Genomic DNA, 26,053 nt, shown 5'->3' on the forward strand with positions numbered 1-26,053 from the left:
CAAAGCAGCCAAAGAAAATGAAGCCCAGGTTTCTGTTTAAGCCTCAGTCATGGCCCCCTGTGAGAAAGAGCAAGAACACAGCCCCTGGTGCACAACTGCACTCTTGGTTTCTGAAGTTGCTCACAGCAAACATGTAGGAAAGAGTTATTTGTGATATAATATGTACATTGCTGCTGTTCAAAATGGAGAATCTGCTCTTCCGAGGTCTCTTATTGATGGGAGATAACATGTAAAAACGTGCACTCTAATGGAACTTTCAATTACGAATTGCATCCAACCGTAATAAATTTGATCTTGCATTAATTCATGTTAAATTAATTGGATTCTGTCATTCCTGAATTCTGGTAACCACCTTATCTTGCCATATAACTCATTATCTTTGTGTTGTGAAAGGGGTATTTCATTTTCAAGGCGACTGTAGGGAATATTAACTGTACCATATTCTAATAAACATTTAGCTCCTAACAAATTAAAGACCTGAAAGTATACTGCACATGTGGTTTCATTATGCATAGCATTTTATAGCGATGATCTGTTGTTCTAAATCTCTTAATTCAAATCATTTCAGCAAAACATGTAGGGAAATACAGGGCTGTATTTGTGCATTATACAATACTGAAGGTATTTATCTGTTCTTAGGACATTCCTAATAATGAGGCATGGCCTCCTCAGTGTACTGTTTTCATAACCACTGAGTGCTGTTTAAGAGCTCTATAGAGCAAGGATTTAGGAATCAGTGTTCCTACTGATGAGAAGTTTGATGTCATTTGAGTAGAAAACCAAGCCACAGATTTACCATCACAAACTCTCAAAAAAATCTCCATGCCTTTGTTTGTATCAATAGAAGTGGAACAGAATAGCACTTATTTAACAGCACTATGGTACTCTAGGTGTAATTTAGCTTTGAAAGACTCTTTGGCTCCATAGGCAAAAATGGCAGGAAAACTGAAAAGCATTCGTTTTATGAGATACCAATCTTTCTAGCTGGAATGAGAGCAGTATAGCCTTCTGAGAAGCTACATAGTGACAAGCTTTTATCTCCTAGTCAGGTGACACAAGCAAATGATGGTTTATTTGCTTTCCTTGAGCAAGTCTTGGTGTAGCTGGAGAGCAACAGGGGGTTCTTAAGGGGGAAGCCTGTGCCTTTCTGCAGCGCTGTCCTGTGTACATGCCTGCGCTGAGCTTGCCATCACCTGTCTGAGGAGGGTGGATGGGTATGTTAGCAGGATACAATTCCAATCCCACATAGCAGCATTTTCGTTCTAGTAGCAACAATACATACTGGGTTAACTGTTGCCTGATCTCTAAAGAAGCTCTCCTGCTGGACTGCATCTGGAAAACTAAGTGTGGCTAGGTCACACTGAAAGACCTGCGTCCGTTTATCCCAGAACAAATCCCGATTGACAGCGGTTGCCTAAAGAGGCAAATGAATTCGGGAACACGATAACCCCGTGCTCAGCAGAGCTCCTGGCAAGTGAATGCTGTGCAAGCAGAGCGGAAGAGAGCCTAGAACACTGCCTAGGACGCACCCCCCTGATCAAACTTCCTAACGAACTATGGTGAATCACAAACTGATCAGTCACAAAGTGACTCGATGCTCGCTCGACGGCAGCAACAGCCTGACTGCAGCGCCCCAGCCAAGGCCTTCCCGGCTGGTTCACGCACTCCTGTCAGTGCCGCAGCTCTCCATCCGTCAGGCCTTGTCCCTCCCACGTCCTGCTGTTCGAGTCTGGCTCTACAAAGCAGCGACACGTTTCAAGCCTGGCCTGGCCCTGCCTCCCGGTGAAGGCAAGGGCCTCCCGGGTTACGGAGCGGACGGGCGCGAAGCCCCTCGCCGCCGTAGAACCCGCAAAGCTCGGCGGCTGCGCTGCCTCCCGCCGCCCTGGGGTGCCGTTGCCGGCAACACGAGCCTCCCTTACCGGCCAGATGCCCCCGTGGCTACTCGGGGGCCACCGAGGGCCCACAGGCTGCCGGGCTGGGCTCGCGCCGTGAGGGACCGCGAGCCGACAGCGCATGCGCGCCAACCTGCTTTCCCCCCCCCCCCCCCCCGTGACGTCATGAACGGCCCGCAGGCATCGCGCTGGCGCTCGGCGCTCCTCTGTGTTCGCCTGGCGCGCGGGAGGCAGCCTGAGGTACAGCGGAGGATCGCCGAGTCATCGCTGTCACGCCTCCTCTCCCCCCACAGCCCTCCCCCAGGCGGAGCAGCGCTCGGTGAGAGACAGCGGGGAGGAGGGGGGTGGGGGGACCCGCCCTGAGCCCCCGCCGCCACGGGGGGGTCCCGGCTCGGCCGCGGGGGAGGCGCGAGCAACGCCCGGAGGCGGCGGCGCTGGGAGGACGCGCCTGTCACCGGCGCGGCGGGGGGCGAGAAGCGGGGAGTGTGCGCGTGCGCAGGGGCGTCGCCGCGGCAACGGCGGGGCGCGCGCCGGCGGGACCGTTATCCCCCGCCCGCCTCGCGCCTCCTCACGGGCGGCAGCGACCGGCAGCGACCGGCGCCGCCCTGGGCGGGCTCGTCCCGGGGACCCCAGCCGGTTCCCGGCACCGGGAGGGGACTGAATGCTCGAGGGAGCTGGGTGTCCGTGGCTGGCGTGAGGCCTCTGCCAGAGGAAAGCAGTATTTTGGTTAGAGTCTGCATCTGCTGCGTGGCAGTTAGGCTGCTCTGAAGCCGTTTGCCTGGAGAGTCGCTGTGCAAGGTCTCTTTGGCAGCTGTAGCGCTAGTGCCTTGTGCTTTGAGTTCAGAATACACCCGATCAAGTATTTAATATCGGTGAGCCATAAATACCAAACCTAGTTGTAATGGAGCTTACAATTCTAATGTATTGAATTTTACAACTCTTCCATAATAATCCCAGTGCTTTGCTTTTATGACCAACAGAAATGAGTGTTTTTAAGGTATTTAAAAAGTAAGCGATAGTGAACAAGCTTACGTAAACACTGCTTGAGCAGGGCAAGGTGAGGCGGGGAACTGCATTTACTGAATATTGAACCCAGTTCTGTCCATGGCGTGCACAGCCCCAGCTGGGTCAGTGCCTGCCCTGTGCCTTCCCCCACCGTCGGTAGAATTGTAATGGCAGTCCTCAAAAAGGCTTGTTGAGGAGTCATTTTTAAGCGCTTCAATACCCTTCAGTTGAAAACACTTACAAAAGTAACTGTAGTATTGTTAATAATACACATAGTAATATGAAAAAGTAATACTGTATTTATCAACTGGATAAAGCTCTGGTCAGCCTGGTCTGGCCTCGTAGCTGACCCTGCTTTGAGCTGGAGATCAGACTGCAGACCTCCTGAGGTCCCTTTCATCCAGAGTGATTCTGTGATGGTTTAATTAATACACCGTAATTTCGTAATGCAAACTTCAGATATAGCCTACAGAAATCCAGAAAACTAGCCTCATTTGAACAGAATGACTCGAATCCCTAGGTCTTTACTTTGATTACTATCAGAAAATGAAGGAAATTTTGCCTTAATGGATTTTTCACAGATCGATTCATGAAGGGGAAAGGAAAAGATCAACGCCGCTCATCTGTCTTCCCACGGTACATAACCTGGGTGTGCGGCTCCTCATTCACGGAGGGGCAGCACCGGCGTTTTCAGTTTTCGGGTAGCGGGGTTGAGTTGCTTTTGCTCCCTCTACTGTCAGTCTGACCCGGCAGCGGAGCATTGCACGGTCAGCAAGTGTGAGAGACGTAGTCTGTGTTACAGATATTTTCAGCACGGTCGCTTTGTTTGGTGTGTAGCAATTTATGGACCTAGCTGGCGTTCTGAATGTAATCTTGCAGTGTTTGGATGACATCTGCATATATCTGACATTTGGATTCTTCTACTGTATGCTTTTCTTCTCAGTAGTACTGGTTATTTGAAATGAAGAAAATGTCTTATACAGACCCTTTATATGCCACTTTACAGTAGAAAGTAATCTAATGTCCAGATTCAGTAGCTTCATTTTTAAATGAACAAGGTAAAAAACAGGCATGGTGTGTACTATGGTAAAAATAGAGGACACGAGAAATCTGTAACTTTTACTCTTTCTCTGGGAGTCGTTTTGAAGAGCACTTCTCCATGCTTTTTAGCACAGTCTCTTTGTGACCTGTCATTCTTTCAAAGCTCCTTCCACCAACCTCCAATTTTAGTAGCGTTTCTGTGAGGCTTTTAGAGGGGGGTCCGTGACTGGGAAGTGTTTCATTAATAATTTGTCCTGTCTGCATAAGTTACACGGAGTATAGACATTTTATTTATTTTTAACTAAATTACTACATTTTAAAGGAACTACTGGAGTAACTACTTCTTGTTTTTTAATGATTCCTATTAACACTTTTATTGATTTACAGGTAAACTAGTTTTTTCTTGTTGTAAAAATATCCCGTGATCAGGAAATCCAACTGTTTGTTCTGGCTTGGATGCATCATTATCAGTTATAAAGATTCTGCAGATGGAAATTATGTTGATGCATGCACTGGAATAAATGCCAGTTTCTAATATCAGATAGTCTGGTTTTGGTTAATTGGTGTAGAGACTTATCTTTAAGCATTAGAATATTAGAATCATAACATATTAGCAAGCATACCTGTTGACTAAATATGTTATGCCCTTTCTGACCATGTTGACCATTTTAGAATACTGTGAGTTTCTTTTTGCAAAGAAACACTAAACTACTGACCCACCTATGTTCTTACATTCCAAAAAGACAATTTTTTTTCCTATCACATAGCATGTCAGTCTGTATTATGTTTTGTGTTTGCATACCTTTTATTTTTAATTTGAGTACAATTTCTCTGCAAGCTCAGCCATAACAATGTACTATTTCATTGGAACAGTAAGAACTGTAAACCAGTTGTCGCTAATTAGCTAATATGGGAGATTTAACGGTGAAGATTCTGGTTTTCCAAGATTATACTGTATAAAGCACTGTCTTCATTGGTGAGAAGTTTACTATGACTACTCTTCTGTAATAAATTCCTTTGCTGTAGCTACCTTGGATTATAGACGTATTTTGGTGAATTTTCTGGGATTGTGAAGACAAACTTGATTAAAAAAAAAAAGGTTGATCTTTCTCTTTTGGACACCTCTTCAGAGTTGTAATGCTGATATATTACTTTTGTAGAAACTTGAAACCTCAGCACAGTATTACATGTTTGTGTGTATGTCTTTATAAGGAAAAAAGGTAAGTTTAGTAGTGGTAAGTGTTTTGATCCCAAAAATATCTGTGTGGATAGATTTATGCTTTTTTTGTAAGAGTGCTGTGTGACTGCACTAGAATATACTTGGTAGTACAAATGAAGGGTTTCAAATTAGTAATAACTTGAAAACTACTTCAGCTACTGGGGGTTTTTTTCCAAATTATTGGTCTCTGTGGAGCAGTAAAAGTGATCACAAAGCAATGAGAAAGAAATACATCTACAAAAAACCTGCACAATTTCTGCCCAAGCAAGCCAGCTTCCTTTTCAGCTCTGTGCTGGCACAGTTGTATGTTAAAAAGTGGAATTTTTTTGCTGTTCATAAGCAATAAAAATAATTTCACAACTGTAGTGAATGCATTTCCTATGGTACATTTTAATTATATGCAGCTAATGATGGCATAGCTCGTCATTTCAAAAATTGTTTCAGTGGCATTTATGACTTGGTGTAAACACTCATATGTCATAGGATTATTTGAAAGAACTGGAACTTTGAGAGATGTCGGGTTTGCTGTGTTGAAAAAAGTGGCTCATTAAACAATAGGTGCTAGTTATCAAGAGTAGATTGTAGAGCATGTTTAGGCTACAAATATTAGAGTCAACAGATTTACTTAAAAAAAGAGGTATTACTGGATGTCATTTTAAAAGGCATATATTAGCCTTGAAAGTTTCCAGACCACTAAACTGGCGAATCCAGGCCATGATTCAGAAGCATTTAAAATATGAATCAGTCTCTTCTGCATCTCAAAAGTGAAAGTTATAGGGGAAAGCACCTTTTCTATAAATGGATTTACCAGCACAGGTCTTTAGAATTGTAGTATCATGCTGTAAGCAAATTAGGAGTCTTAGGAGCAAAAAATCTTTTAGTCAGCAAATTTTCTCTTTCATGATTTATTTTTAGAGGTCAGAAGGTGACCGTTACAGTCAAAAAATAGTAATTTGTACAGGAAAACCTTCCCAGATGAGATACAACCCTCTCCTAAACCTCTGAGTACGCAGCCTAAGTTTCCCAGAGCTGCTGGGTGACTGTCGGGTGTAAGGTAAAGCTGAGCAAGAACTATTTAAAAAGTAACATAGACTAATGTTTAGTTTGCCTTTTTTTTTTTTTTTTTAGTTATTCCATAGTTTTCCAGTAGAAGCTAAATTTCTTTCACTTAGGGGAGGGAAGGATTCTGCTTTAAAACATACCAGATAGGAATCTTAGGATAGACTTTTTGCACTCGGACAGCTGGAGCAGCTGTAGATTCCCCACTGAAATGAAAATGCTACAATTCAAGATTTAGAAAGGTAAAAAGTGTGACCAGAGCATTAAATAGAAGGGCCATATGATACCAAAATTAAGCTCTGTGTTTATTATAAAGAAAATCCTAGTTGTAGAAGGGAAAAAAATGAACTTGTTCCACCACTTTCTTTTTTCCTCAGGAGAAAACACAGAATATATCCTAGGTAATAAATCTGTTTTATGGCTCACATGAGAAAGGGTGGAGAAACTCCCATTATTTTCTTCCCAGAAATTGAAATACACATGAGCTAACATGGGAGACACTGGGATTTTCATCCAACAAATGCACAGCTGGCTTCTGCTTTTATTATTTTTCTAAGCCTAATAATTTTTCATTTGATTAGCTGGTGGCTGACAAAACTATCACTTGCTCAGTGTTTTGTATATTTAGTAGAGTAGGTGTGATGCGAAAAAGATATTGTAATACGTACCCAGAAGCATAGCTCAACTTGTTCAGTTGATGAGACATTTCTACTTGCCTCTCCTTATATTGCAAGTTTCTATCATCAGGATTTGAGTTTGGATATCAAGAAAGTAACTTCTTGAGAATTAGAAACAGAATTGTGTAAGCATTTGAGGATTATTTTTTTTTAGTTTACATTGTAGAATTGCATGATGCTCTACACATATAAATAAATTGCCAGGAATCAGTTGGCAGTCTACAGAGACAGTTTTGCCATAAGAAAGTGGTGAGACTGAGGGCAAACAGTCCTAGTTAGTGTTAGGAGGTGGGAGAGGTAGAGCTGCAAACAAGATATATCAAGGATTTGAAGTGTACACAGGGTACACAAGGTAGTTCACCCTATGGAGAAGACCCGTGGACACACTTAATGTGGAAAAAAAAAAAACCAACCCACAAACCCACCCAAAACAATGAGACAAAGTGATAAAGGGAGCACAGACATAAATGAGGGAGAATAGGAGCCATCTAGGAATGAGGTTGCTCAGAGCCATGTCTGTGCAGACCTCTGTAAAGCTGTGGATTCTCAATTTGAAATCAGGAGGGAGAATGGCCTATCACAAAACTTCTTGTGTCTTCTGCAGAATAAAGAAAATGTATTCAAGAACCCATTGTCCTGGTCAATTTTGCATTGGCCATTAATACCGGGGTCAAAGCAGATTGGTTTCTTCTGTATTGGCTTTCCTGGTGTTTAAAGTGCTACGCTATGTCAAAGCTTGCTCACTTGTTGTCCTGGGCAAAGCAATGCTAAGACCTTTGCTAGGTAAGCAGCAGAGGAAGAAGAATGCAGTTTTATCCCAGATTGGTAGTTCTGTGTTGTCCAAGTGTTTAGTGTGTTTCTAATTGTTATTTTCAAAAATTCCAAAACAACTTGACATGTTCCTGGGGCAGAGGAGAATGTGGGCTCTCTGCTTCCACTTGAATGTTGTGTGATGTCTTCTCTGATTTTAATTTGTAGTCATTTATAAATGGTAGATGCTTAAAACCATGTAAAAAATTTTTAAGTGAAATGACCTTGAAGCTACAGGTTCATTACAAAGCCAAACCTCTACCTAATTTGAGGTCAGTTTTATGTCCTTTTATATGGTGGCTGGCTGGGGAAGGAATGATTTTTCTAAAGAATAGTAGAATCTGTGTACTGTGTATCTACGTTCTGACCTAGCTCCATTGCACTCACTGAATAGTTGTTGACAAGTTCAAGCTCTGTAACTAGAAGGTTATGACTTTGCTAAACGCCATGAGCCAATATAAGGTCGAAAATGACCTTAATGGAGAAATATGAGACTACTGAAGTGGCAATAGATCATCATAGGAACTCTCTTTTGGTTGCATCTCTCTTAGAGACTTTGTCTGCTAGGTATCAGAATACTTGGTGTATGGGACTGTTGCTGGGGACACAGAGGTGTATGAGCCTGTATCAGTGATGGCTGGTGTTGCCCAGTGCAAAGGCTCATGTAGCAGTCTCTCCAGAGGAGGTATAATCAGTGCAGCCAACTTGACTGTCTGCCTCCTTTTTCCTCAATCTGCCTTGTTAGAATCTGGCCTGCCAGTATTTAGCTATTTGCTCTAATAAATTTTCTCTTCTGTGATGGCCCTGTTTGACCTTCTGAAGCTGTAATTGCACCTGCGTTAGACCCTTTGATTCTTTCGTCCTCTGACACATGAGATGATGCCACGTTGGTTCCCAGCTGGGCGAACATGTTACCGTGTGACTGGAGGGGATGCGTTCCTGCTGTGCAGCTGGAGATGCTGCTGGTTAGTAGATGCCCTTGGAGCTGAAGTGGCTTACTGTGGTGGCACACACTTCTCCTGCAGCGCAGCACTCTGGCCTTTCTTTTGCACTCTGATTCCTTGTTCCAGGTGCAGAGGGCTTTCCCCCCAACTTGCAGTAAGTTACAAACAGGGAGAGAGCCCATAGTGCTGTGCCCCATTAACAGGTGATACAGAGTCTTAACTGCAGAAAGGTCTCTAGCCTGGTGCTGTTACACCGCATTTATGCTCTTTGCATGAGATTTGCCAGGTCTGCTGTTGGTAACAGTTTGACCTTATCAAACAAGGCTCTCAAATTTGAGAGTAATTGGGAACATGTGAAACATTCAGGACTTTTTTAATTGTTACTTTTTTCTAGTTGTGTGTTTAGCCCCCCCACCTTTCACTTCAACAATTGAGGGTGTTGGTTACTTCCTCCTGTGTTTGTGTAAGAAAAGCTTTTTATAGTCCGTTTTTCCAGTTGGCGTATGTACTTCCTCCATTGCAGCTTAACACATCATTCTTCCCACTCCCTCCCAACCACTGAAGCTAATGGAAGACCTTCAGGTTTTTTTTATTTATAATAAAAATGGAGCTGTGGGTCTGGGAATGGTCATTATTCCTGCTTCAAAATGTGTTCTTTGACAAGTTGTGTTTTGTTCCTAGTAAAGGAGACACATGTAAGGAAGCAAAGAATAATCTGCTGTATTTAGTTTACAGGACATTTAATTTGAACAGGTTTTGTTTAGCTGAAAATCTATCTAGAAAAACAAAAGTTTGTCAGAAACATTTTCGAAGTGGGCTGCATTCTATTTTTTAACAACAAAAAAATCTTAATGTAATTCCAAATGTGAAGAACATTTCAGTGTCATCCATCCCAATTTCTGCAAGGATCACAGCTGAGGTAAAAGGCAGTCTAGGAGCTCCACATCCACCCATTATTTTTCCCTGTATGGATGAGTCTGGCATACTGACAGCACTTGAGCCTTGCAGATTTGGAACTGTGCTGGAGGTCTTTCCTTTAAGCAATACCAAGAAGGAAGGAAGGTGGCATGGCCACTTCCCCTTCATTGGCTGACAGATATATCCCTATACAGGACAGCACGCACTGCATCCTGCTTAAGGACAGTACAGCATCTACTTTGCCATGGCTTCACTCCTGCTAGCTGGATGTCCTGCTAGCCATTTGTCCAGGACTGTTATTTAGACCCAAAATAGAAATAATAATATTTAATATTACAGTCTTCTTTTTCCCTCTATGACAGATAGCTTATTGATAATATCTACTGGGAATATCCTTTATTTCCTATGTTTTGGATTATATTTCCCAATAAAGGTTATGTTTTGGAACTAGTTTTCCAATTAAAATAGCTTTTTTAATACAATCTTGCAAGGTTTTCCAACACTAATGAACATAGCCCAGGTCCTTCAGTGGAGAGGCACGTGCAGACATCGCCACTCCGGACTGAACTGTCTCACTTCTTCAGATCTTTAATATTTTTAGTCTCTATATAAGCCTTCATTTTTCCCAAGTGACTAGTTTTAAGGCGACATGGTAACTCTAACCCAGTCAGGGCAGGAGTTCCCTCTTCTCTTTTCCCATATACTAGCTCCAGTGTAAGCTTGCAGCAAAAAAAAAAATGGATCTGAGGGACACAGGGCTTAATTGTGACACTGAGCCCGAGAATCCTCGCACCTTAAATCTCTTATCTCACCATGGGATGTCTGAGGTCCTGACAGGTCATTTTTTAGCTCCTTTTGTATTCTGTGATTACTCTGTGAAAATAACATTTTAAAGGCACTTGCTTATTTTATTGCTACACTGCTAAATAATTGAAATCAGGACTTAGCATTTAATTATAGTGATTTTATATCATAAATATTGTATAGTGCCTGATGATGTAATTGGGTATTTTTATAATAACCCCCTAGTTTTTAAAATAAGGGGAAAATCTCTGAAATTTGTGCCTTCATGATTGTGCCCATTAAATGTGGTTATCATTATCTAGTGACGACATATGTTCTTCCTAACTAGGATTCTCTTCTCTTTCATGCTGATACTATCTCCGTGCTAGATTATTCCTGTCCCTTAGTAGCACCCCAGGGCAGGAGTGGGAAGTAAATGTGTCCCATATGGGCGCTTTAGACAGCAGTTTTGGGGTGTAGGGAGATGGGAAGGGAGAGACAGTGGGGTGGAGAGGCAATGGGGTCTTCGTGCCTGATCCTTCTCTCACTGTCATGTAAGTAGGGCAAGCAGAGGGGGAGCGGGGCCATGGCTTTTTGTACTATCAAGCTAGTTAAGAGTAACGTGGGAGTACATTGCATTCAGGACAGGGTGAAATTATTTGTTCTCCCGTGTGAGAGGAAGGGAGCCAGGGAGGAACTGTGACTCTGAGTCACCGGTTCTTCCTGGAGCGCCTCCTGGGGTGGTGCCGCTACATGCAGCTCAATACAAGACTGAGCCTGAAGGCTTGAACTACTGATTGCAAATATTTTACAGAAGTCTTATTTTCTGGTAATTATTTTAATATGATTCAGTGTTTTCTCTTTTGTCTGATCTTGTTGATGAGCCTTCATGCCTGATCCTTCCCCTGCTGTCGTGGGAGCCAGGCAAGCATTCCCATACCATCCGTACCATTCCTGCTGTGTTTCACCTCTTGCTTTCAGTGGCTGCAAGTAGGTGCATTTTGAAGCATTGTTGCTGTTTAATACAGCAGATCAAGAGTGTGTCCTTGCAGAAAAATGGCTGATCCTGGACCTGTTCTTGTGAAGCCTTTGAAACTACTAAGCTGATTCAGATAGTGGGGGTAGAGCAATTTGCAGAATTGGGGTCCGGGTACTGTTTGCCAATTCACATTCCTAATAATTCCTGAAATTAGAACTCCTGTGGAAACCTGGAACTTTGCTTCTGAGGCAAGTGGTGTGTATGAACTGAGTCCAAAGCACCCAGTGTTCCAACAGATATATGAAGAATGGCTAGGATTTAGGTTCCAGTGGGTCACCAACAGTATTTACTAGAGACCAATAATAATAGTGAACAGACTCATTCCATTTCCAAATTCTCTAGGGTTTTAAAAATCCAGCAGAACCAGCAAAATACCTAAAGCCCAGCCACTGAAATCCAGCCAAGTTTTATAAATATTACAATGGTAGCTTCAATTAAATATAAATTGTGCACTTTAAATGTACAATTTAGTTATTTTGCCAAACCATAAATGTACCAATAACTAAACCAAGAAATAACAGATTAAGAAATCTAAGTTTATAAGGTTTAGAAAAAAGCTTTCAGATATTTTTAATGCTTTTGTTTAATCATGTGATTCATATTTAATCCTAGTTAGACCTAATTCATACATGCATATCTTTACAGCAGGCTGTACACTTCTCATAAGCAATTGACTGGTCTGTGTTATCACATTTGTTCAACACGGGTGGAGGGAGAGAGGTGTAGAGTACAACTCACTTGCATAATCTTTTGCATGTAGTAGAAAAAAATCTGTCTCACATTATACCGACAAGAAATACATGGGTGCTCATAATTCATATTATCCCATAAAATTTAGAAGAGCATTCAGAGACTGCAAATGAAGGTAATTTATGTATAAAACCTCATCCACGAAGAATTTATTGCCATAGTAGGTATAATATACTTTGGCACAGACTTCTTCCCTGAAACTAGTACTTGCAGACTTGAGAAAGGAACAAACCAAAGACCTTGCAGGTTAAACTATAGTCTGGTTTTATACAAAACACATTATTATGAAGACTTTTGTGTTTGAAAGAGCTAAAACCAGTTGCTGTTTTTATGTTAATGTTGCATGGCTGTTGCAGATGTGTGTGAACATCTTCACTGTGTGAGTAGTCTCTTTAAAATCAGTGTTAGTTTAGTGGTGCTACCTTTGTGTAATTATTAATGTATTTTGAACCTTAGTGGGAACTGAGGAAACTGCAGAAGTATGTTTATATAAAACATTCTAATGTGTAGCATCTAAAAGTGAGTATCTGCTTTGCAGAGGTAGTTTGCTAGCAATGTCATGAAATCAAGATCTCATTTCCTCCTGCAAGGACTGCACTGGGAACGTGGGGCATCATCTTCCTCTCTGCACTTAAGCAAAACTGCCAGATAAAGGCCATGGGATCCATCCATCTTGTTGCCATTTTGAGACAGAGGCATTTCTGGGTGACCACAAGGCGATGTGGCTCCTGTGTCCCAGTAGATTCTTGCTGGTAGACTTGGGCATGTGGTGGCAGAAGTGAGGCCAAGGCAGGGCTGTTGCTGCATTGCAGCGATGTTGTGCACAGTCTTGGGGAGATTTCAGCACTGTCTCCTCCGTGCTTGGGTGGCTCATGCAGCTGGAACAAAGATATGTTTCCTTTTGTTCCTCCTGCTGGGGTCTGATTTTTTTTTTCTTTTGAGATTATATTGTGAACATGTGCTTTTATAATTGTTGCCTCCTTTTGACCCAAACGCTTTTACTTCCATGAAAGTTAATGACATGAAATGAAAATCAAGGGAAAAAAGCATCCTGTTGCCACTCCAACATTTCTGTGTAGTACAAAGTAACCTGAAAATAGGGAAGGATCTGGTTTACTGTAAAATATGCCATTTAAATGCACATAACTGGAAATGGAGAGAAACAGCTGCTAGCATAATGTACTAGAGGGATTTTGGTCCAAGACAGCAAGAGAAGCTACAGGGTTTATTGCTATAAAAATGGACCAAAACTCTCAAGCACCGATGTAGAGCAGATAGGACCTTTAAAATTCTTCCCCAAAAGCTACACAGTGGTGTAGGGAGGCAGTCTGCTAGGCTTGGATGGACAGAGAACATTATCAGTTCCTCTGGGGTTTTAACTAGGAATTCCAGGAAGTCTAGGTGTTTCAGGAAGTGCTATTAAAATATTATGCTATTTCTTCCGGATGTAGATCCTTGGACAGTACACTTAGCCTTTTCTCTGTTGGCTTGCCCTGCAGCAGAAATTCTAAGCTATTGACAGCAAAGTTAACTTCCTTTGCTAGGTGTATTAGCTGGAATTATATCTGTTGCAGAAAGAAGTAACTTCTCTCTTGAAAGTGACATGTGATTTTTGAGGTCAGTGAAGATTTCTCTCATCAAGGATGTCATTTTGCTACTAAGGAAAACCTCATTGGGCTCACATCTGAAGTACTATGTTCAGTTCTCTGCTTTTCCAGATGGATTTAGTGGAGTTAGAGATGGTGCAGAAAATGTCAACTGAAACAATTGGGGGAAATGGAACAACTGTCATAGGAGGAGAGATTGGACAGGCTAGTACTCTCTAGTTTAGAGAAAGACAGATATTTATCACTGAGATTTACAAAATCATGGAAGTGATGAAAAAGCTGAATGTGAAACTGTTGCCCTTCAAATCCTGCAGTGTAAGAACTAGAGGACACTCAGTGAAACCAGTAGGAGATCAGGTTTAAAATAAATAAAAGTAAATAGTCCTTCATTTTCTGAAACTTCAGGTAGTGAATTTTTTGCCACAGGAGGTAGTGAAGGCAGTGGTATCATAGGTTCAAAGGGGATAACACAATTTCATAGACAGCAGGACTACAATGGACAGTGAAATTACATGTCCTGTAACATCATTAATACAGCAATTGTGTGTGGAGGAGTATGGGGGTGAATGGACTGCAAAAGCAGTCAGGCTTCTGTATTTTCCCTAAATAGCATCTCTAAATAGCGTGACACTGTTGGAAACAGGATACTAGGCTAGATGGACCAGTCGTCTGACACTGCAGGGCATTTTTTTCTGCAGTACTAGAACCATACAATGTTTTCCTGTGAAAGGTTCTTATTGTTAGTACACTGAATTCTCATAAGGATAATCAAGAAAAAACTGGTAGTGAGTGTGTTAATACTACGTTGTTGATACCTGAAATATTAATGTATTTTAAAGTCTGATCCATTGATAGTCAAATGCCTGCCTGTTACTGTGCATGTTACTAACATGGCATTTATTTGGAAAATGTACAACCTGGAAAATGAATTTTAAGTTTGAGTGTTTATTTTTCTTGGCAGTGAGTTTTAGTTATCTCTGAAGTGAAAAGCCATCCAGGTGCAGTGAAGCTGTATGGTGCCATGAGTACTCTAGCAGGAAGGTATGCAGGACAAGTATGCAGGAAGCTGAATCAGAGTAGTTTCTTCATGCTCCAGTACTGTGTGCTACTGAGATGTCTTTGTGCTAGTTCCAAGCAGGCCAAGTAGAGAGAATGAGCCAGAAGAGGGACTTTGGGCCAACCACATCCACAGATCAGGGGCCCAGAACTTGGGACGTGGTCCCTGTTCCAGGCACTGTGTTTAGTGTCACCATGGAGCTGCAGTGACATCCCTGCAGGTTGGGGCATCCTCCCCGTGCACCCTGTTCAGTGCCTGCTCAATTCGTGGCCACTCAGTCAAACCCTAAATATTTAGGCTACTGCTTCTTATATAGTAGCTAGTTCTTTTATTATTTACATCTCCTTTTTAAAATTTATTTATTTAGATAGTTTTTATTATCAACATCTGTAGCATTTAGAGGGAGACCTGCAAAGAGGGGAAAAAAAAAATCACTAATTTAATATAGGACACAGAAAAGTTCTTTAAAATGGGGTTTTTTTGTAAAAAAAAATTGTCTTTTGTATGTCTTATTTTTTGAAACATTAAGCATATCAACAAAAACATCCTCTGTTTTAATTAGAGGATGTGGGCTTTGTTCACGTGGAGACTTTTGAATATTTGTGTAGCTCCTCTGCTCTGGGCGCAAGCTTTTAGTAGAGATACTTACACAAGCCATAAACTGTACCAGTGCAGCTCAGGTTGGCTCCTTGTGTCTGAGGAAACTGGTAGTGCTCTGGTGTTGATGAGAAATCCAGTGTAAACAAATCCTCACTAGCGGTCTCACATGTGCTATTGGGAAATGTTTGGCTTTTAATCAAAAGACATGGAGTGTTTGATTCTTAAGAGTATCTTTTTTTTCCTTTTTTCAGTTAAATAAATGTTAACACAAATGAAGAGCTTAAAACTGTCTGACTAAAGCCTTAGCTAATTGAGCTTTGGTTCTGTGAGAGTTTCGATGTCATCATCCTTTTTGTTTTCCAGTTTTCTGGGGAAGTACTTCAGCTATAGGGCAAAAATAAATCTTCTTCACAGTTAAATACATTTATGCATATTTTTAGTTACTATTTACTTCTTGCAAATTTATCTTCATCTGAAAAACAGTTTCGGATGTATTGTTTTCTTAACAAAGATTTGACCTTCATCTTTACAGACACAGTTTCACTATTTTTCCTATCAGCATTTAGTTCAAAGGAGCACTTCTAAGCATGTAGGCAAAAAACAGTTCTATTGTGTAAAATAGAGATGTGTGTTTTATATCACGGGAGTTTAGAGAACAATGCAAAGGTCAATTGTGTTGCTTGCTCTCCTGTCACATGATGTGGGTGTGTATATGAATGCATCCCTGGAATTCCACTGTGGGATCTGCATCTTTGAAGCTGATGCTAAAATTACTGCCGAGGCTCTTCCAAAGGCGGATACTGATAGAAGATTCAATGAAATCGAAGGTCGCCAGTCTGGTAGGCGTTGAAAGATACCTGGCTATGATACTATTTCTGATTTAATAATGCGAATGGGAGGCTAGCCCTTTGTAATAATTAGGACTAATTACTGAAGAGGTGTTGACAGATGGGCTAAGAGGAAACAAACTGCCTTTATCCAGTGGCTTAGAGTCAGATTACTAGTCTTGTGTTATCTGTTTCTCAGAAAGTAGAAGCTTCAATCATTCACTAAGTCTTCAAAGGGGAAAGGGATCCTAACAATATACAGGATTTGGGATGAAGCTATGAAATACGTCTTTGACTCAAAATGGCTAAATTAATCTCCTTTCCGTAAATTATCATACTTTTAAAGTTTGAGTTACAGATGGAGAATCTGATTGTAGTACTGAAAAATACTTGAAATCAGTATTGATGACTGTCCTGTCATTATTTGTTGTCGCCATTCTTGCTCATGGATTAGTCTGAACTCAGTTACTTGCTGTTAATTATATTAATATGAATTCTTTGATTCCCTCTTATGCCATGCTTTCTATCTACCTGAAATGGAGACAAGGGAAAATAGTTAGTACCCTCACGTTCAGTGTTTGTTTTATGCTGATGTCATATCTGCTCAAAAAGCAGAAAATACACCTGCCAAACTTAATTACAGTTATTTACTTTTTTAGGAGACAAGATCATACATATTTTAAGAAGAAACCAAATTACAATATAATTGCATTTACTGAGAATTTACTCATTGATGTAGGATTTCCTTAAAAAGTATTTCTTCTCTCCTTTTGGATGTAGCATCCACTCAGGACATCTGTATAAAGTGAGTAGATAGGATTGACCAATATGAATGGAGTTAACAAAGACATTCAGGGGTTAATGCTTTGTCAGTAGAATGAGCACTCAGTGTGACTTACTTTAGGCACATGATTTAAAAGTCTAGCAACCCTTCATCTTCTCAAATGACTGCTTTTAAGTGCATTGCTTCCCACTCTCCACCATATATATGTCCTGTTTTTCTGAGAAGCATGAGATAAATATGGTTGCATTCAATAGCATTTATAAGAAGACATAGCTTTCAATTATTTATTTACTTTTAACAAAAGAGGCCTTTTAATTAGTGTTTAAATATTTATAAGAGTTTTATTGTGCTGTAAAATCGGTTATACTTTGATCTAGATTTTCTGGTTTGAGATAATAGGGTTGGTAAAAGTTTTCCTAATGAATTTGGTCAGAACATGACATAATCTGATTATCTGATGAGAGATTGACACTTCAGTTCCTGCCAGCATAAAAGTGCGGTACAATAGGGGGCTGTTCAGCACACATTCAAAGGCTGGGAGTTCAAGTTCAGGTACTGCAGAATTGTTCGAAGTTTCAAATTAAGGCGGTGAAACAGTTTTGCATTTTTCACTGCATTTTTGGTCAGGAGTGGTTTATCATGGATGAGAGGAATGAAGCTTGAAGTTACATGTGTAAACTATGTAACTCTATGCTGTAACTTTGGTTTTATTTCTCTCCATTTGCTGAATAGTAGTTAGCGTTACTCCTTAAAACAGAGAGAAACTAACTGATCAGAGCATTGCAGGTATTGGAAACAGTCAGTACTAGAAACTGGGAATTAAGCATCATCAGTATTCAACCACTGTTAAATGTGGGACCAGCTTTTTATTAATATGCCCCACATTTTAATAATTTAACTGTTTAACATATGATTACTCTTATGTCAGAGCCTTGGAGATGAACATGTCTAACTAATGCATCCTACGTGCTTATGCAAAATGGATATAGACTTATGGGATCAAACTGGCATGAAAGAACAATTGTGGGTTTGTATCTAAAGTGTAAACTTAGCCTAAACTGTTAAAATAAACTCTTTTTTTAATTATTATTTGATATTCAGGTAATATTTGTCTTGTAAATGTCATTCCTGTTTGCACTGGAATTATAGTGATCCTTATTAGATTTCTTGGACTAATTTGCTCTCCAGTAACTTGGCTTATCCAAATCTTACTCTGTATTGGATGAGAATCCTAATAGACAAATGACACATACTATTAGTAATTAAGCTTGAATTTTGGGAGATATTTCGTAGCATAAAAATACTTTATAATCTGTAACTTTGACTCATATTTAAAAGTGATCTACATAACACCAAGTCTTCCTTTTTTTTAAATACTGAAGGGGTTCTTGGAGAAAGTAAAATGTATGTACCAAATGGTATGGTCTTTACTGAAACGCAGTTGCTTCTGACCTTGAGAGTTCACCTGAATAACGATTTAAAGTTTTAGCCTAATAAATTGATACAGATTAAAGTACTGACCACATTGCTTTGTTTCTTAAAATACTATGTGGCATGTGAATCTCAGTGGCCGTGGGAAGGGACTGTCTGTGCCTGCAGTCAGTGAGTGGAGTCCTAACCCCAGTTCTAGGGACCGTGCCACCTTGGGAGGTCACTTACTGTCCCTGCCTCAGATTCTCCATCTACAAAGAATGACCCATAATAATGCTGGTCCCAGAGATGTGCTGTAGTTTACACAGAAGCAGAAACCTTCCAAAGAGAAAATGGTTTATGAAATACTGGTGTAATGAATGAATCCTGCAAACCCTTCCTCGTTTGAGCAGTCTCACCAATATTATCTAGCAGTTTGGACAGGTGTAGATCAGATCCAAAATTTGGAATTTGAAACATGAGCTGGACACAAATAGGAATTACCTTTGGTTATTTAATATTCCTTTTATGTTTATGTAAATTTATCCCACTTGCTATCTGAAATTTCAATATTTTTTAACTGTTATGAAACAAATGTTGAGAATATAAACATGGGGGCTAGAAAACAGGTATAATATTCTGATATAAATCTATCTCCCACTATGGCAATGCTGGTAAAGTACTTAGCCTTTCAGTTAAGTGCAGAATCTTTTTCTTCTCTTTTAACAAACATGTATTTTGTGAACATATTTTGTATTTGTCTTTTTAGTTCTATGAAATATAAACTGGATGATTAAAGTAAAAGGAAATATTTTGGAAAGTAGTGACAGAGCTCAACTTGCAGTGCATTTTAATTTAATTGCCTACCTCTGCAAGGCATCTCACTCTTGGTAAGGCATATACAATAGGGGGTTATTTCATAAGCAGAAGAAAGCTTACAGCCAGGAATGCGAGCAGAAGTTTTAAAAGTATGTGAAAAGTAGATTGCTTCATTGTGTCTTCATAAGAGTCACTACTCAGTATCTCCTCCTACCAAATGCGCAAGAACTGTGAATTTCGGGGACGTTCATATTCAGAGAAACTTGAGGACTTCTGACTGTAAATGACAGTCATTTTTACTTCAAGTATGGCCAAAGCAAAATACAACACTACTAATTCTGTGTGTAATAAAATATTTGTATATATTTATTTTATCAGAGTTTAATCCAAATATAGTATTTATAGAGTAAGAAAAGAATTTATATGCTTTTTAGTTGAATCTAAGGTAACTTGACGCAAAATTAAAATGCAGTGTCTTGTAAAACTTACTGAGATACTGAAATTAACGTAATTTTAAGATAAGTATGAAAATGGGTTTTCGTCTCTTTCTCCCTTATTGCTGACTGTATCAGGCCAGATCCTAAGCAGAGCTCAATGTCAATGGGAACAGCTCTGTTTCCAGCAGCTCTGGACATGGTCCTGTACATCAGGAATCAATTGATAAATCATTGTGTGATGTATTTTAGAAGTATAATTTCCTATAGGTTATATTTTTATGATGTAATATCATGTTACATATACAGTTCCTTAATACTGAAAACTCTTAAGTTATATTTCACACTTTGAAGAGAAAAGTATAGAAGACAAAATGTCATCCAATTTGTACTGTTGTTTCATGTTCCTATGCCCTGTGGGAGGAAAAGAAAAGTAATAGAACAGACAAATAAATAAACGTGGTGTTGAAACTGGCATGACAGTTTCTGCTCTTGCACAACGGAACTGCAATCAATTTATTGTCTTCATTGGTCAAATGCCAGAATAACAGCATAATATTATACAAGAGTAGATTAATTAAAGTGTAATTAGAATGGAATAAATTAAATAATCATAAAAGTTTGTCATGGGAAAAATATGTGTTTAGAATTAATTAGTTTTCAAATAAAGTGATATTTTAATTGCTCAGAGTTACAGAATCCTTAATTGCAGACATATAATTCTGGCCCAAAAAACTTCAGTTGCTGTAACAACTTGATATATTTCTTCTCTGTCAATTCTTTTTAATAGTTTGTTACTAAACAACATTATTGCAGGAAATGTCTGCTAAAATGTCTGGAAGATGTTTAATTAAGCCCATGCTATCTGAGGACATTATTAGCTCTTGGAACCAAAAGATTTGTAGCTGATGCTGCACTATGCAGCACCCCTAATTAAGGAGGATGGGCAGACAGAGCCCCGTGGCTGACAGATTGCTATGCATGGCTGAACTAGGGGCTACTCAAAACAATCTTTTGATGGTCCTTGGCTTATCAATTTTCTGCTAGATTACAATGATTTATCAAGTGTACAAACTTTAATGCATTTTAGGGCTGATGGTATGGTATAGAGATACAGTTGTATAAATGCTTCATTTCACTTATATTGTGCATTTTCATATTCTTCAGGTTTTCAAAGAATTAGGTTTTTTTGTTGTGGTTGATTTTTCTTCATTAATTTTATGGAGGGTGTGTTGCAGAGCTGAACTACTATGGGCTTTTATGCCTGCTTGCTTTCTCCAAACAAGGCTGCCTGTAGTTATATCGTTGCACTTTACCAAACAATTAATGGTTTCAGAAAGTAAAACAGATGGGTGTCTTTTCTCTCATCTGCAAAATGAACCTGTTTATGGAACACTGGAATTTCGTCTGTTTCAGCTGTATTTCATGCTCTATTTTAGATTCCCTTATTAAAAGCTAGTGCAGTGACATGTGAAGCAGGGTTTCTCGTGTTTTCAGACCCCATATTTTGGCATGAATGTATCCATGATATTTGGCTGTCTCCAAAATGTTTACTTCAGTAAGATTTGCAATGCCCAAAATGTTTAGCCATGTTAAAAAAGGTCAACCAGCTGATAGCTGAAGGCGAATATGTCAGAATGAAAGACTGAAAAAAAATTATCAGTCCGACACAGTGGGAGTATTAGAATGATTAATGTTTATGTTAATTTATGGCTTTTACATATTGAGTAATAGCTTTTTGTTTCAGTGAACAAAATGTATAAGTGGCAATGAGATCCATATGCTAACTCTGTGTCTTTCAAATAATTACAATCATTCTTAGTTTTGTTCCCATGCTGAATCTATGTTTTCGTATAGAAAATAATTATTGTACAGTGACTTTTTTAAAAATTGCAGATGGAAGTATTTGAAGGTGAACCTCAAGACACAAGTGTGGGTTTCAGTATTCCAGAAGGTTACACACTGACATTTATATACATTTTTTTTGCAAACTTCATTACTTAAAGTCGTAATATACTGTGGTTTAGCCTCATTCAGTTAGGGGATGCTTAGAGACAAAAAAAGGTGCTAACGCTGTGAGGAGCCATTATCTGAGTGGACATCATTAAAAATGTGTTGCATTGCATGATGGTTATTAGTCATTTTCTTTTCTGCTCCCATTAGATTTCTGGCATATCACCAATTGTTGATAAGCAATTTTGTTTGCTATCTGTCCATTGACTATTATGATCAAAATGTGGAAACTTCCATCGTTCATTGTCTAAATGTCAGGAGAGAAGGTAATTTTGGGGACCTCCTGAGAGAGGGTAACTCTGAACTTCCCTTGAAGTCAGTGGGCAATGGAGGTTCTCAGCACTTATCAAAATGAGACTTTTGAAGTGTTCTGAGCAGGCAGTCATTGTTAGTAATTAGAAATGATATGGTGACTATTTAGAATGAAAGCTCTGACAGCATTTAGTGTTCCCAACCTATAAAAAGAAGGACTCTTGTCAGTTGTAATGTTGGCTGTGTGGCAACAAGTTTATGATATCAGTTAATAAAGGATTGTATAGCTAGGTCATACAAATCATTGCATTCTCTTTGACATTCATGTGTCTCTAACTAGCAAGCTTTGCAAGCAAGAGAATTCTATCTAGAAATTTATCTACACTATCTAGATACTGTATTTCCAGTGCAAGCACAAGCACAGTAATGAATGTGTCCAGGCCACCGTTGTGATTTTTCTTCCTTTTTTAAAATTTTTAGGTTCTGAAGTCACATATGAAATACAAATATATGTCACTGGGCTTAATCTGTACTTTGGTAGTCATAGGTAGGTATTAATGTGAAAAACAACCAATTTAAGAGAAAGCATTTGGTTGTCCTTACTCCTGAAAATTAAGAGTGCTTTACTAGTACATTTTACTGGTTAAATCAGAAATTTCTACTTATTCCAACTTCTGCTTGAAATCAATCTCTTGATTTAAAGATTTCTACTGATGTCTAATTTCCACTTGAAATAAATTATTTTTGAAATTAGTTTTAAAGAAATCCTAGAAGTATAATACAATTTATATCTCAATTTAACACCAAAGATAGCAAAGGGAGCTTTAAACTGAAAGCTGTGGTGTTAGTTGACTGATGAGTGAATTTTCATATATTCTGGGGCTCTGACCTTTGCAAGTATTTGTGTAACACTCCCACAACTCTTGATCTGTGCAGGCAGTTCCTATACAAGCTTGTACTGATTTTATTTTTACTAGTGCCTGTTTGTCTTTGCATACAACAGACATATCATGTGTTTTGGTGGACTGGGGAAAGAATGTGAAAAGCAGGCTGCCTGGCTTTTAATTTTGGATTTTAACCAAAGTGGCTGTTTAATTCTTCCTTAAGTGTTTTGTATGTGTTAGCTTGTTACAGGGCACAAAAAGGTATTTCTTGGTACAGTCAGTTACTTTTCACTTCAGGTGCAAAGAGATTTCTTCAGATGACTGTCTCACAACATCCCTTTCTATTGCTATTTCCATTTCAGTGTGTTCTGTCATTTTTTGATTTGTACATGCAAAATGAAAACCTGAGCTTAAGAATTTGTCACAACATGTCCAAAGAATTATTTGTTTACCAGACCATATACTTGCTTTCAGACCTTTTGTAGTCAATAACTTATAGAAATTTACTTTTGCAGTCAGATGAGGTGAACTTTAACTCATTCAACTTGTACAGATTTGTCTGGCATCTCTTTTAGTTATGTATGGAAATGCTACTCATTAAATGGGTTCTTGTAGCCCTAAACTCTTGTTCTCCACTTCCCAGAACTGCCATATAACCAGGCAGCATTTTATGTCAACCAGGGATGTCCAAGATGTTTCCAAGTCCTGCTGTGTTCTGGCATAATTCAGTGAGGTGAATCGGGTGCTGTTGGGACCCCCCTTATCTATCTTTGCTACTTAAGTAGCTCTCACACCAGCCAGGCGATAGTTGGCTGCATGAGGAAGGGCCACGGTGCTCACAGGCAGCCGTGTGATAAGGGTGTTTCTTCGGCAGAGGATAGTTCATAGTTTCACCACTATGAAACCCAGTTGTCTGCAGTGGGTGTCAGGCTGGAAACATGGCAATATTGTGTTTGGAAAGCTCATACTGCAAGGGCTGCCTGCTGTATATTAACGCTGGAGATGGTACATGTAATGGAATAAACAAAACTGTTTGCATTGCAGTATTAATTTGAGGGCCTCTTTTATTTCCACTGGCTTCCTCTGCAGTTACAGCTAGTGATCCACTCCGAAAACACATGTGCACTAGAGCTACGCTGTACAACATGGCAGAGTGTCACAAAACTTTCGAGTGAATGCAGGTAGGCATGGAAGTGCAGGCTAAAGAAGGGGTTTTGTACGAATTAAAAAGAAACATCCTGGAAAGGGGGAAGAACAATTTATTCACATCTTTCCCAACTCATTCTTTGCTCTGATTTTTCCTTTGGGAGGGTGGCACCTGGTAGACTAGGAATTTTCAAAAAATAACAGGGATTTCATATATCTGTGAGCACACCTGGATGTGTTGAATATTTTGCAGTAGTAATTATGTCTGCACACCTGCTGGTTTCAGTCCCAAATCAGTTTGCCAGACATGCCTAGAGAGATTTATTTCTCCTATACCTGAAAAAGCTCTTTTACCACTGAGTTTTTACTACTCTAAATAAGCCTAAAGAAAAAAAGAAGAGGATTTTTTCTTGTCTTTGCTTGAGCCATTGGTATCTCAAACTGAACTGCGGAGTTTGTAGGGGGAGGAGGGTGTTTGGATGATATTTTAATAGCAATTTGTTTTTGCTTCAATGTGTGATAGAAATACAAGTGACAGGAGTGGGAACAGGAGGGTTGCTGAATTCTGCTGGAATTTTTCCTGTGGGAATCTGTTAATGTTTTTAATTCTCTGAGAGATTTTTCTAAGGTAATCCTTTTGACATTTACATATTTTAAGTGACTCTCATTAAATAAAAGCTTAACTTTTTTTATATCAAATGCTGAAGTGATGATACTGGAATACCACTGTATAGAAATTCAAATGGTTTGAAGATTATTCTAACTGCAACCTAAACAAAGTAAGTTTTGTGAGGGATATTAATAGTGAATTGTTCTTTAAGATAATGTAATTTTAAAGGAAATTCAATTGTTCTGGCATTTAGTAGAAGCATTTTTTTTGTCAAAACCCTTTTTAGTACCTAATGTGTGGTGCACATAGCCGTTTGCTAATTGAGACACTAATTTGAACAGCTGGAGTTTCCACTACTCGCTCACGTAGCAAATATAATCTGTGCAGGAGCTCAAGGGGTTGCAGTGCACCTTGTGAAAAATACATCTAGTTGTCTGTATCACATCAGAGTGTAGCTCAGCCCCTGAAGGAGGATGATGTTACCAGCACAAGGAAGGCTGGAAGAAATAAAAAGTGAAACATCTTTTAAAAAACAGGAGTGTAATGATGAGGCATTGCATTTCTTACTGGTGATACCCTCTTGCAAACAAATAATGTCATAAGCAAAATTAATATCTTTTAACATCCTTTCACAGGAGGCAGGAGTCATAGCATGAGGGTATTTCAGGGACAAACATGCAGTCTAGCCCTACGATGCTTTTAAATGAACTTTCTTCTGTAGGTTGCACTTCGCTTGTTCAAGCCCTTGAGACAGATTTTGCTCTCAGACCAGCCTAAATGCTAAGCAAATTCATTTAATTAAATTTGCTGCAGATATCCCCAGTTAACAAGAACAGATTGGTCTCCCTGAGGGCTAGATGGAGTTAACAAGAAAATAAATGTTGTGCTAATTAGAGAACTCATTTTCAGACACCTGGGGTGAAACTTTAAAAAGTCCTAGATATTTAGGATTGAAAATTCATTTGAAAATGAGTCTTAGGCTTCTAAATCACTTAGGCACTTTGGAAAAATTTACTCATGGGCTTTAACCATCGCACAGTTGTCATATTTAGCATGTTTGTAGCTGTCTGCTTAGCAAAGCACGGTATAGCCATTAGCTATTAGTATCATATACCACAATGTGTTTCATTATCCCTGTAAGTAAAGTAGAGAAATTGAGCTACCTGGTGAGTTGAAGGTAAGCTAAATGTCATTTTTTTTTGAGGATGTTTATGTGTCAACAGGAACAGAGGGATGCTTTCTTGGAGTTTTTAAGGCACCAGGGCACCAAATTTCCATCTATTTGTGACCTCATGGGACTTTCTGTTGATTTAGGTACCTAAGAACTTTTAATTAAATCTTGGTCTTAAGTGACTTGTCCACACTCATGGATGAAGACGACAGCTCAGATACAATTTTATAGTTCAGCACTTGCCGGAAGAAAAATCAGATGCTTAATACTGTCACACTGTTGCTCTTCTGCTGAGTCGCGAT

General features: G+C 39.5%; 1 protein-coding gene across 4 annotated transcripts in view; it reads left to right on the forward strand.

The window, feature by feature from the left end:
- Positions 1-2,103: 2,103 nt before the first annotated feature.
- GNB1L (G protein subunit beta 1 like) overlaps positions 2,104-26,053 on the forward strand; it is a 43,439-nt gene continuing 19,489 nt past the window's right edge. For 2 of the 4 annotated variants that reach the window (XM_074844070.1, XM_074844072.1), the window contains exon 1: positions 2,104-2,211. The gene's annotated coding sequence lies outside the window, so the exon portion shown is untranslated. Of the gene's footprint in view, positions 2,212-2,609; positions 2,765-3,478; positions 3,534-26,053 lie in introns of those variants that run through there. The other 2 variants (XM_074844073.1, XM_074844071.1) reach the window with 2 other exon arrangements.

The sequence above is a fragment of the Strix aluco genome, chromosome 18 (assembly GCF_031877795.1).
Source record: "Strix aluco isolate bStrAlu1 chromosome 18, bStrAlu1.hap1, whole genome shotgun sequence".
In the NCBI taxonomy this organism is placed as follows: domain Eukaryota; kingdom Metazoa; phylum Chordata; class Aves; order Strigiformes; family Strigidae; genus Strix; species Strix aluco.